Consider the following 14,044-nt stretch of genomic DNA (forward strand, 5'->3'; position numbering starts at 1 on the left):
CTCTATTGTGCAGTGTCACTGTAGTTTATTCAGCTTGTCCTTCTTGATGGACCAGTGAATGTTATTTATTTGAATGACTGTAACTTTAGCCTTGGCAGTGTCTTTATTTTTCATATAAACAAAAATTCCTGTGACTTATAAGAATAAAAAATTATTTTGTATTTGAATAATAAAACTTAAATGATTTGTTTTATTAACATTTTGGTTATTGATGTAATTATTATCTCTTTTGTCTCTTTAATTTTGTCACTACATTTCTTTTTTAGGCTTCTGCCACAGACGTTTAAGGAACGCTTTTATCTTGAGTAGCTTTAGTGTTTGTACTAAACTTTTTCAGTAGCACAGAAAATTAGCCCTGTGTTAGGCTAGCATTATGTAGTTTCATAGTATATAGAATGGAATGTTGATTAATTAGTACATTTAACCTATTTTTCTTCACATTTGGAGTAGTTTTGAAGACATTGCTTAAGATTTCATATCATTATAATATACTGGTAGTGACATTCAGTGACATCTTCATGGTCTTATTTACAGCATGGAAAAAGTTTCATTAGCTTTGTTATTTGATCATTAAAGAATCAGCTATTTAAGGATATAATTTTTTAAAATATTTCTGGTGGCTTATTTATGGCATGGCTTCTTCACTGTAACCTTTATTTCATAAACATACAACAGAATCCTCAAGATTTCTCTTGGCTTATCCTTCAGAATATATCCAGTATCTAACTGTTTCATCACCTCTTTCATTTCTCCCTGATCCTGGATGCTGTTCTTCACTGAAATTATTGCAGTTGGAATCATTCTAACCATAACCATCCTCTTCCCCCCATCTGTTTTCTGCACAGCAGCCAGAATGATCCTTTTAAAATATTGCAAGTGGAATAACATCACATTTTTATTCAAAGCCCTTCACCCTCCAGTGGGTTTATCATGCATTTAGAAACCAGAGTTCTGGTGGCCTACAGGCTGTGGTTTGACCCTCTGTGACCTCTCTGGTATCATTTTCTCCACGTTCTCCAGGCTCTCTTTGTTGGCCAAACGGGTCCCCTTGCTGAGCCTTTAAACAAACTAGGCATCTTGCTTCATAGTCTGCACCTGCTGATTCCTCCGCCTGGAATTCAATAATGTTGTTATTTTTGGTAAAAGAATCAGAAATTCCTACCAATTTAAGAACTATATAAATTGCACCACCATGCCTATGAGAAACGTTACAATATTCCTGATATCAAGCTCAGAAATGAGACAACTCTACTTTAATCTTAACTCTGCTACTTAATTGCTATTAACTTTAGACAAATTACCAGCTTCTCTGAACCTCTGTTTCCTCATCTTTAAAATAGGAATGTTAACGCTTATCCCTATTCTATAAGATTATTGTGAAGATTAGATGAGATAGTGTTTATAAGACACTTGGCACAATCTATGGCATATATTTAGTTATCAGTAAAGTTAGCTGAATTAGTTGTTGTTATTCATAATTCTATTTTTGGTCACTACTTTTAGTGAAAAATAGCTAAGCTCTTGGTTCTCCTGGATTATTTAATAAAGAAAACTATCATCTGATCATTTGGTCTTAGAGCAGACCTAGCTAGATGAGAGGAGCAGGGGAGAATGAAGTAGTCATTTGTCCTCTTTACTTTGATATGTGGGTATTTGAGCACCAAGAAGAGTTGGCAAATCCATGCACTTCGGTTATTTACATATTTCTTGTCAAGAATGATACATAGTTAGTGTAAAGCAGACCATATTTTGATTAGAAGTCTCAGAAGGTGAAACTGAATCTAAGATCCTTTGAAAATACTAAAATTTTATTCACAAGATACTCATTTATATCTTGCTATAATAATAATGAGGTATATTTGCCCGAAACTAATATTCTCATATACATTCCTACTCAGTTTTTTTTAACAACTGTATGGGCGTGTTCACTGTTATTTCCATTTCACAATCAGAACTGGACCCTCATTCTCAAGACTCAAATTCTGATGTTCTTTCTGTTCTATCACAACTGCCTCCTATAGTAGCGTTAGGCATTGTAAGATGTAAAAATGACTGCAACCGCTCCTAATCTTCAAGCTTTGACTTGCCAGTACTAGATAGAATAAATGGACGAAGAGATGTACAAGGAACACGGAGGAAGAAGTGATCAATTCTGTTTAGGCCATTCAGAGAAAGATTCCAGAGGAGGTGACATTAACTGTTATATTAAACAATGAGCAGGGCTTTTGCCTCTGGGAGTTGGGAGTTGTCTGAGAAAAGTCATGTTAGTCATGAATGGGAAATAATACATGGTTAAAGCTCTTTCAACTGGCCTCCACTCTGTTAACTAACATTTGCCATTTCTTTGTTAAAACATATTGATTGATTCCCATAAAGTTGTTAAAACTGAACATTGCAACAAATAGACTACTTCTACTAGGCTCACTTACTTCTGTTTCCACCAGTTGAATTGCAAGCCTACCAAAAGTTAGTTGTGTGTGTTCTAGCCTATTAATATCTATTCCACTTGTTAGTGATTTTATAATTTAATTAAATATCCAAAACTGATGAAATGTGTACAAAAAAGAAAGTTATTGCTATTACTAAGTTAAATATTTTGGAAAGCCTCAATAAAGGCAAGGTCCTAAAAATATAATTGCTGTTTAATTAGGTGTGGGTGCAACAAATGAAAGATTGAAAGAAAAAATATCTAGGAGTATATACTCAGATTGCTTTTCTGTTGACTTCTAGTGTTTGTTTCACTTTAAGACACTTTGAAGTCTTAGTGCATTATGACTGTCATTTATGTAAGAAAGGGAGCATGGATTTAAGTCATTGGAGACGTTCCCCAGTATTGTCTACGTTGAAATAAATGTCTTGCATTTATTTATTTTCAAATATGTATTATGTTTTACTATTCCCTATTTTAATCAGCTTTTCTGGTTAACCAAGTAAGTACTGGTCGTGATTGCATTGGACAAAGGGACTTCTTTGGAGTCATCATTTTTGTTTTGTTTTGTTTTGTTTTTTTGCGTTACTCGGGCCTCTCACTGTTGTGGCCTCTCCCTTTGCGAAGCACAGGCTCCGGACGTGCAGGCTCAGCGGCCATGGCTCACGGGCCCAGCCGCTCCGCGGCATGTGGGATCTTCCCGGACCGGGGCACAAACCCATGTCCCCTGCATCGGCAGGCAGACTCTCAAGCACTGCGCCACCAGGGAGGCCCCCTGGAGTCGTCGTTTTTTGAGGAGAGGAGTGTTAGTGGTATATGGAGAGAGTAACTGATAAGACAAGAAGAGGGAACTGAGACTGCAGCACAGAGGGATTTGTATGCCTTGCTATCTGACCTTTAGTGGTGATGCGTTGTTTAGGAACATGGTGATCCTTACTGTGTATTTTAAGAAGACAATTCTTGACTGATTAGGGAGTTTGAACAGATTAGGGATTAGGGAGTTAGAGACAGGGCAGTGGCAGTGAGCTTGGAAGTGGGGCAGATCTGAAAGAAATTTGGAAAATAAAATTAATAAGGCTTGGTGTGATTCACTGGATCTTGATAGTAAGGTGGGAGGAAAAATCAAAGGTAGTGATAATGCTGATAATAGCTAGCATTTATTGAGTGCTTACTGTGTGCCAGTCACTGCTCTAAGTCCTTTAATATACATAATTTTGGTCGTCCCAACAATTACATGAAAATATATTGCTGCCACCACCCCACAGGCCCAGATGCACAATTCCAAACCCTCAAAACTCTGAAAAATGACAAAATACATTGTAAGTTTGGTGTAGGCTCATTTGGCAACTCACTGTGACTTGAACTGATACGAGGCTATTTATAGTCTTTGTTTCTCCCCCACTTAACTAAACTTATTTTTTGCAAAAATATTAACGTGTTTGGTTACGGAGTACTGCCCCAGACTCAATAAGGGTGTTGCATAATCTACAATATTATATTTCTAAAATATGAAAAGTTTTGAGGGCTTCCCTGGAGGTGCAGTGGTTAGTAATCCACCTGCCGGTGCAGGGGACACAGGTTTGAGTCCTGGTCTGGGAAGGTCCCACATGCCATGGAGCAACTAAGCCCGTGAGCCACAACTACTGAGCCTGCACTCTAGAGCCCGTGTGCCACAACTACTGAAGTCAACATGCCTAGAGCCTGTGCTCCGCAACAAGACAAGCCACTGCAGTGAGAAGCCCATGCACTGCAATGAAGAGTAGCCCCCACCCGCCGCAACTAGAGAAAGCCCGCGCACAACAACGAAGACCCAATGCAGCCATACATAAATAGATAATTAATTAATTAATTAATTAATTAAAGAAAAGTTTTATTTATTTATTTATTTTTATTTTTATTATTTTTTTTTTTTGCGGTACGCGGGCCTCTCACTGTTGTGGCCTCTCCCGTTGTGGAGCACAGGCTCCGGACGCGCAGGCTCAGCAGCCACGGCTCACGGGCCCAGCCGCTCCGCGGCACGTGGGATCCTCCCGGACCGGGGCACGAACCCGTGTCCCCCGCACCGGCAGGCGGACTCTCAACCACTGCGCCACCAGGGAAGCCCCTAAAGAAAAGTTTTGAAATCTGGGTTTGGATGAGTGATGGTTGGCCTGTATTATAATTCTTATTTTATAGGTGAGGAAACTGAGTCATAGAGAGAAATCACACACGATAATTGGCAGAGCTAGGATTTTTTTTTTTTTTTTTTTGCGGTACGGTGGCCTCTCATTGTTGTGGCCTCTCCCGTTACAGAGCACAGGCTCCGGACGCACAGCCTCAGCGGCCATGGCTCACGAGCCCAGCCGCTCCGCAGCACGTGGGATCCTCCCGGACCGGGGCACGAACCTGTGTCCCCTGCATCAGCAGGCGGACTCGCAACCACTGCACCACCAGGGAAGCCCGGCAGAGCTAGGATTTGAACCTAGACAGTCTAACTTGTCAAGTCTGCACTTTAAGACGCTACACCATTCTGCCTCCCTTTCTAGCCTTTGTATTTGGGAAAATGATGCCCTTTAACTTTAGTATTAAGGAATTAAAGAGCAAGATTGAGGGAAGCAGAGGAAAGAGTGTAGTGGAATGTGAATTTAAATAGGCCTAGTTTGAGATGCCAATTAAAAAGGTGCAATAGGAAGCCAGGACTTCTTTGGGTATGTTTATCATACATAAACTGAATTTCATCAAATCTAAGATGCCAACGTCATAACACATTGTCATTATTTTATGTACCAGTTTAAAAGGTTAAAAAAAAAACTGTAATACAGTGTGTGTGGTATTTTGTTTTTAAGCACCTTGGGGTTTTTTTCCCCACACACACACACAGTATCATTCTTTATCTAATTGTAGTGTCTTGGATGCAGCATTGCTTAAGCACGTTTTATTGTTGCCTTTGGGATTTTCTTCTAAGCCACTGATAGCATTCTGCAAGTGTTGTTGTTGGTGTTTTCTTGATCTTACTACAAGGTATCAACAAAAAGTTTCAGACACCATCAAGGAAGACATTTTAAGTAACAGTTAAGCTCAGTAAATAAGGTATCAAAGGTATGAATGCACATAAATCAGTTGAACTTGAAAACAATATGAATAGCTGTGACTGGGGTTACATGAAGACAGATGATGACAACCATATCGTGGCCATTATCCATTGCTAAGACATCATTGATTGTAAGGTCAATAGATTGTAGAAGATTTCAGCAATGTTAAAATTTGGGGAAAATGTATATCTTAGAATTATTACACAATGAGTAGGATTTTTGCCTCTGGGAATTGGGAGATACAGTAATAGAGTAAGACAGTAGTGCATGTAATTGATTTTAATAAATAAATATGCATTTTCAGGAGTTAGTGCATGGTCAAAGAAGTCTAGTCGCTGCTCTGGGGAATAATTAAGAGAAATAGAAATGCTGAAGACAAAACCTACAGAATTTCCTGTATTTAAAGGTGGCTTTGCAAAGAGAGGAGAGGAATTTAAATCCTTCTGCACATTTTGAATTTGTTTTTGTGTTTTGTTTTGTTTTGACAATCCGGGTGCCTAGATAACTGGAAAATAGAGCCCACTTTCACAAATAGATTCATTTCTCTCACATACAATAGCCTGGTCTTTGCTATCTGCATAATTAATTGTATCTAGCATAATTGTGAAACCATGATGCCAGAAATTTAGCACAGTATTTGGCAAGGTACATTAGTCCATGTTATTGGACTAGTAACAGGGTTTATATATAAAAATAATACTTCTACCTGTGGGATTTTGACAAAATGAAATTTTTTAAAAGGTTAAAATTGGTAATGTTATAAACATTACAATTTCCTGACAATTAAAAATGAGAATTTCTGCTTCTTGGAAAATAGAATAGATAGTTTTTCCCTATTCCTCCTGCTGAATACAACTAAAAACCCTGAACATGATATATAAAATATACAAAGACTCTATAAGATAGAAGACAGAACACCTGGGGATCTCAGGATCCAAAGAATGACAGGAGTAATTTTCTGGCTTTTCTCTTTGCCTCAGATATACCACACTTGGAACTGAGGAACCTGATAACCCAGAAGCACCAATGGCCCCACACTGCGCCCCCAAAAAAGCCCCAACAAAAGCCTAACCTCTTTAGCCAAATACTAGGAGAGGGGCACCCTAAAACCTTAAAAAAAATAAAAAATAAAAAATAAACTACTCCAGCCAAACACTGCAGAAAAAAACTTCGGTCCCACCCATTCCCTCAGTAACAGAGGCCAGGTAGGGAGCGTAGACTTCCAGCGTTACCAGGCTATCGTGAGGTGCCCTAGCACCTCTACTGTCATGATGTCAGATTAGGCCAGATACAGAACCTGCTGAGATTTTCATCCCCATTGGATAGTTAACTAGCCCTCCCCTAACTGGCACTGGAGACCACGTGGGAAGCCTGGACTTACACCCCCACCTGGCAGTAAAAAGGAGCTCCTACTCCTCCCCACTGGGGTGGAGTCAGAAGAGGCCTGGTAGAGAGTAAATACTTTCACCACCACCCATCAGTAAAGAGGCCTAACTCTTTCTCCCCTTATGGTGTCAGTGGAGGCCACATAGGGTGTAGTAGTGAGGCACCCATAGCCTCCTTAGCCAGGGAGGTATCGGTGAAGGCTTGGTGGGGAGTCAGAAGTAACAAGGAGCTGTTCCATCGCTAGTGTCAATGGTGGCTGAGTGGGGAACCTGAACTTCTACCCCTAGCTTGTAATAATGAGATGGCATCTCCCCATCTTTTCTGCTAGAGCAGGGCCAAATATAGTCAGCTAACATAGAAGATTTAAGCACAATCTAGAGTCTCATAATATAATGCCCAGAGTGTTCCAATTTCAATTGAAAATCAGTTGTCATACCAAGGAACCTCTCAAATTGAATGAAAAAGACAATAGAGACCAGCATTAAGATTACAGAGATATTAATCTTAAAATTATTTGACAAAGATTATAGAGCAGCTCTCACAGGCTTCAACAACCAATTACAAGTGTGCTTCAAACAAATGAAAAAAAGTCTCAGCCAAAAAAAAACCTGCAAAGAAATAGAAGATATGAAGGGGAACCAAATGGGAATTTTGGAACTGAAAAATCCAGTAACCGAAATAAATAGCAGATAGGCTCAGCAGCAGAATGGAGGCGATAGAAGGAAGAATTGGTGAACTGAAAAACAGAACAATAGAAATTACCAAATCTGGGCAACAGAGAGAAAATAGACTAAAATAAAATGAACAGAGCCTCAGGGGCCTGTGGGAGTATACCAGAGAGCTAACATTTATGCCATTGGAGTCCCAGAAGAAGAGAAAGAGGGCATGGCTGGAAAAGTATTTAAAGAAATAATAAATGATGGCTAAAAACTTACTCAAACTTGGCAAAAGATACAAACCTACAGATTCAAGAAGTTAAGCAAATTTCAAACAGGATAAACCAGAGCAGTTCTGAAAACAAAAGACAAAGTAAAAATCTTGAAAGCAATGAGAAAGGAACTACTATAACATTGGGGCAGGGGGCATTGCATTAAAGCAGACTTCTCATCAGAAACATGGAGACCAGAAGGAAGTGGCACAACATTTGTCAGGTGCTGAAGGAAAGAACTGTTATTTTAAAGAAAACTTGCAAAAGTTCCAGGTCAGAACCTTTGTTTGGATTCTTACTGTTATAGTTACTTTAAACTTTTTTTTTTTTTTTTTTTTCCTTTTTGGCAGTACGTGGGCCTCTCACTGTTGTGGCCTCTCTTGCTGCGGAGCACAGGCTCCAGACACGCAGGCTCAGCGGCCATGGCTCACGAGCCCAACCGCTCCGCGGCATGTGGGATCTTCCAGGACCAGGGCATGAACCCGTGTCCCCTGCATCGGCAGGCGGACTCTCAACCACTGTGCCACCAGGGAAGCCCTCAACTGTTTTTTATTGTGATAACGAACTTCAAATATGAAATAGGAAAGTGCATTCCCACTGAAGATGCATAACGTTATTTACACTGATTTTATGTTGCTCAGCGGCTTCCAAAAGAAAATAGCATTTACTTATTTATTTATTTTAATGTATATTTTAATATATTTTATTTATTTTTGGCTGCGTTGGGTCTTTGTTGATGCACGTGGGCTTTCTCTAGTTGTGGCGAGCGGGGCTACTCTTTGTTGCGGTACGCAAGCTTCTCATTGCAGTGGCTTCTCTTGTTGCGGAGCACGGGCTGTAGGCGCGTGGGCTTCAGTAGTTATGGCACACAGGCTAAGTAGTTGTGGCTCGCGGGCTCTAGGGTGCAGGCTCAGTAGTTGTGGCACACGGGCTTAGTTGCGCCACGGCATGTGGGATGTTCCTGGACCAGGGATCGAACCCGTGTCCCCTGAATTGGCAGGCAGATTCTTAACCACTGCGCCACCAAGGAAGTCTGCATTTATTTTTGAAGTTAATAGTACAGTGTTCTCTTACCCGTCTTTGAAAAGTTCAGGTAGCTTAGTTTTCATAATTTCTGTCTCATTGGATGGCTTTGAGTAATTCATTTAAATTTTCAAGAAACAACTATTTCAGTGGTTTTCTGACTTTGTGGGGGTTTTTTTATTGTGGTAAAAACATAATATTAAATATATCATCTTGGCCATTTTAAAGTGTATGGTTTAATAGTGTTAAGCATATTCACATTGTTTTGCAGCAGATCTCTAGGATTTTTCATCTTGCAATGCTAAAACTACCTGGTAAACACTAATTTCCCCTCCCCACTCCCCTAGCCCTTGGTAACCACCTTTCTATTTGCTGTTTTTATGATTTTGACAACTTTAGACACTTCATATGAGTGGAATCATACAGCGTTTGGCCTTTTGTGACTGACTTATTTTGCTTGCCATAATGGCCTTGAGATTCATCTGTATGACAGAACCACTTTTTTAAGGCTGCACTGACATTTCAAATTTTAAAAATTCATGTATTGAATACATGAAAAATCCATGTATTGGCTAAAACAACTTCTTGATACTAGTTTTTCTACAGTAAATAAAACAATGTACATTAAGTTTAAACACTAAATATATTCAGCTCTTGCTGTTGAAATTTCTTTCTCTTTGTCTCTTTGATTACTGTGTTCTCATAAGCTTCTAATTTAAAGACAGGGGCTTTAATTAAAACATCAAATTTTTAAAATGAACTATTTCTCCTTCTCAATCTCTTCTGTGGTTTGGCTTTTGACAAAACTCAGAATCCAAGATAATTATTAGACTGTCAAATTTGTCTGCTGAATTCAGTTAACACTGAATCATTCTAACCCAGATAGAATCCTATCCATCTAATATACCACATCCAAGTTGCAACCGATAACTTGGTTAACAAGTTTTACACCTTTTATTAGATTTTTAAATTCACACATATGCAAATAATTTTGTAGAAATCCATTTGAATCATGTCTTGAATTTGAGGTTTATTAATTATCCAAAATTATTTATTGACTCAAAGCTGTGGGTTATTATAAATCTCAGTAAACCTGGCAGTTTGCCATTTTTCACTTCAGTAATTTATAATGATTTTCATCATTCAATAGGTGGCATCTCCTATGTTGGCCTCTTTTGTATTGCTTAAGGACATCATTAACCATTGTTAAGCAAATAAAAGCCTGCCCTTTTTTTTTTAAACCTTGAAGCATTCAAAAAAATTACCCATCTGAGAAACAGCCTAATATTCTGACTTTCAGTTTGGGACTCCTGTGTGAAATCTTCATAGTTTTTTTTTTTTCCCCCAAGAAATCTTAAAATAAATATAGTGTATTTTTCCCAATCAGCAGTCCCATGAGCTGCTTTTAATACCCCAGCCCTTTTTGTTCTGAAGGAAATCTGACCATCTGTTTTCAGTATCTCCAAGGGTCCCACAAAGGGAGTTTCTGGTATTCCAGATAGCCTGTATTTTGTTTCACATTATCTTGAACATTGCTTTCTAAGTGTGATGATTTTGCGTGATGTGGTAACAGATAGAATTTTAATTTTGTTTTTAGACATTAACTCATTTAAACATAACACAGCCCTGTAAGTTACCTATAAGCTAGGTTTCAAATGTTTTAAGTTGATGAATATCACACAACTGTCAAGAAACAGAGGTGGGAACCAAACCCGAAGTCTGCAGAATTTAAATGTTTATGCTATTTTTTTCCATCCAACCAATCTTTGAATGGCTTTTTGAGATTATTCGTGGTAAATAAGAATTAATGCCATGGGGGTTTGTTTATTTATTTATTTATTTTACATTTGCAAATAATAGTTCTTGAGTCATGGAGAGGTTTGTGAATTGTATGCATACATATTTATACCTAAACTTTTGGCTCCGGGATTGCTCCAGGCCCTACTTCCTGCCAGCAGTTTTTGGAACTTTACTCTTGTTAGTTTCTCTTAACATCCTTCCTGTTTATATAAATTTTGGATTGTCTCTTTTTGGCTTTGACCTGTTATTTCCTTGAGACTCTGCTTCCCTCTGCTAGCACTGCAGCCACTCTGAGGTCTTCCTTTTATTCTGTCTTTACATCCTGTGAATGATTTCTACTGCCTAAGCAAAATATACGTGGTTTTATGTAAATATCTCTGATTGTTTGAAATTTTGCCTAGCAGAATATGTACATATTCCCCTGGAGCATAGCACAAGTTCTACTCCACTAATATCTTATTTTTTTTGCTCCAGATTCATTTATTTATTTATTTGTAGTATGTAAATGTTCTTCATTAGTTTTCTATTACATTTTTTAAAACTGTGAAACAGAAAAAGTTTCTTCAATTCAAATATGACTTCTGTTTGTAGAAGTCCCCGTGAAGATCATAAAAATGAAACATTGTTTTGCACAAGGAGAAATGTTTATAACATTATTAATTGTAAAAATACCAGGCTACAAAATGGCATGGTAGCCATTTTTGTGGTCTAATATACATACACAAAATAAACTTGCTGCAGAAAACTAGGATAAAAAAAATCCCCCCCCCCACAACGAAAACCCCAGCTAATACAAGTCTCTCCTAATGTGGGACTTCCCTGGTGGTCCAGTAGTTAAGACTTCACAGTTCCACTGCAGGGGGCGTGGGTTTGATCCCTGGTCCGGGAACTGAGATCCTACATGCCACACAGTGTGGCTAAAAAATAAAATTAAAAAAATTAGGTGCCTCCCTGGTGGCGCAGTGGTTGAGAGTCCGCCTGCCGATGCAGGGGACGCGGGTTCGTGCCCTGGTCTGGGAGGATCCCACATGCCGCGGAGCGGCTGGGCCCGTGAGCCATGGCCGCTGAGCCTGCACGTCCGGAGCCTGTGCTCCGCAGCGGGAGAGGCCACAACAGTGAGAGGCCCGCGTAACGCAAAAAAAAAAAAAAAAATTAAAAAAGCAAATTCCTCCTAATGCTACCTCTGTTAACTTTATAGTGTATATTCTTTCCTTTTTCTATCTTTCTCTTTCTATGTGTGTGTGTGTCTTGTAAAAGTTACATCTCCACACAGATATCAATAGCTAGTTGGTAAAGTCCTTCTTAAAGCAAAACATTGACAGACCTGACTTCATACAACCTTTAAATTTCACTCAAATACAAAATGCTGTAAGAAAAGGTTTGCTTTTTTTTTTAATGTGGTGACAATATGGAAAAAATATTTGCAGCACATCTATTTGTCAGAAGGAGGGAATAACTTATTTTTTTGTGTATCATTTATTAGTACCACCATCCATCTATCACAGACAAGTCAAGAACTTCAGTGTATCATAGACACCTTCCTCACCCTCGCTTCTCATATCCAGCTGATCTCTAGTATCTCCTAGATATCTCAGAATTTATCCATTTCCTCCATCACATTCAAGCTTCCAACATAATTTTTGTCTACTGCTGCAGTAGCTCATTAGCTGGTCTGACTACTTTCATTCTTTCTCCATTCTCATTTATTTTCCATACTTCACAAAGTGATCTTTTTGAAACACATAGTTGATCATTTACAGATCTTACAGAATAAACATTTACTGACTTTGGGGTGTACCTGACATATTATATAGAGATTGATTCTTTCATTTACTCTCAGGAGAATGAACCAAACCCTTGTCTAGCTATACACACTTCCTGTCACAGGTTTTTGGTGCCTTTTGTTCTCTCTTCTGGAACATACTCTCCTTCCATTATGTTTGCTAGTACCTATATATTGTTCAGAGACTCCTTTCCTGACCTTACTAAATCAAATTATTCTATTATTCACTTGTAGACATAACTCACTGTTATAAGACATCAAAGTTTTACATGTATTTAGGGAATTAATCTAGCTCTCTTTCTAGATTATAAGATCTTTGAGGGGAAGGTCTGCATTTGTTTTTGCTTACTATTATATGCCTGACATGTAACATAGTGGTAGATACATAGTAGACACCTGTCTCAGTCAGCTTTGTCTGCTGTAAGAAAATGCCGTAAACTGGGATGCTTAAACAACAGACAGTTGTTTCTCACAGTTCTGGAGACTAGACAGTACAAGATCCAGGTGCTGACCAATTCTGTGTCTGGTGAGGGCTCTTTTCCTGACTTGCAGATGGCTGCCGCCTTGCTGTGCCCTCCATGCAGAGAGACAGCGAGCTCTACTCTCTTCCCCTTTAAAAACATTCATCCCATCATGGGTTCTCCAACCTCTACCTCATCTATACCTAATTACCTCCCCAAAGCCCTACCTCCTAATAGCATCATATTGGTGGTTTGGGGCTTCAACATGAATTTTGGAGGAACACAAAACCATTCAATCTATAACAACACCCCATAAGTATTTGTTGAGTTAAGGCACACGAAAATATAAGCAAAAGAAGTAAATAAGAAGTTCATAAAAGGAGAAACTACAAATGCTAGTGAACACATCCAGATTTTTTTCAAACTCGTGTGTAATCAGGAAAGAAAACAACGATAAGATGCTTTATTCTCATCACGTTGAGAAAAATTTTAAAGATTGATAATGTCAAATGTCCATTTAAGAACACATCCATTAGGAGGATGGCATTAAATAAAAGTATGATCCAGCCATATTGTGGAATATTTTTCAGCTATTAGAAGGCAAGTGTTGCACTCCAGTACATTTAAAGTAACCCCATTAATTTTTGTTTTACAAAAAGAACCTCAAGTGACTGTATATATTTCTTTATAGACACACACATAAATTCATAGCAAAGGTACCAGACAGATGTTTGCCATGCTGTTGATAGTGTTTATCCTTGGGGAGGGAACATGATAACAGAAGGAGAGATGTAAGGGAGTTTTTTCTTTTTTTCTTCTTTTTTTAAAACTCTGAGGGCTTTTTTTCCTTCACTGTTTTGATAATACGAATATTGTCATGTAGCTTGTAAAAAAAATTTACAAATAAGAGTTAGATTGATTAGGAACATCAGAAAAAAGGGAACCGTTCTTTAATAGAAAAGTAAAATCAGGGATGCCAAAAGAACATGGCTTAATCTGGAACTACAAACAGTTCCATATTGTTGGAGTCTAAAGTGTGATACAAGAAGGAAGAGGAATGAGGCTGAAAAGAAGACAAAACCAGATCAGTAAGGGCCATGTAGGTATGTTTTCTCCTAGCATGGACAACAATTCAAAGAATTTTAAGTTGGAAATTGACTCTGG

General features: G+C 38.5%; 1 protein-coding gene across 4 annotated transcripts in view; it reads left to right on the forward strand.

The window, feature by feature from the left end:
- The window catches only part of PPP1R12A (protein phosphatase 1 regulatory subunit 12A), a 150,958-nt gene that overhangs the window by 65,191 nt on the left and 71,723 nt on the right, over nucleotides 1-14,044 (forward strand). The window lies entirely within an intron of this gene.

The sequence above is a fragment of the Mesoplodon bidens genome, assembly GCF_964165515.1.
Source record: "Mesoplodon bidens genome assembly, chromosome: 11".
Classification (NCBI taxonomy): Eukaryota; Metazoa; Chordata; class Mammalia; order Artiodactyla; family Ziphiidae; genus Mesoplodon; species Mesoplodon bidens.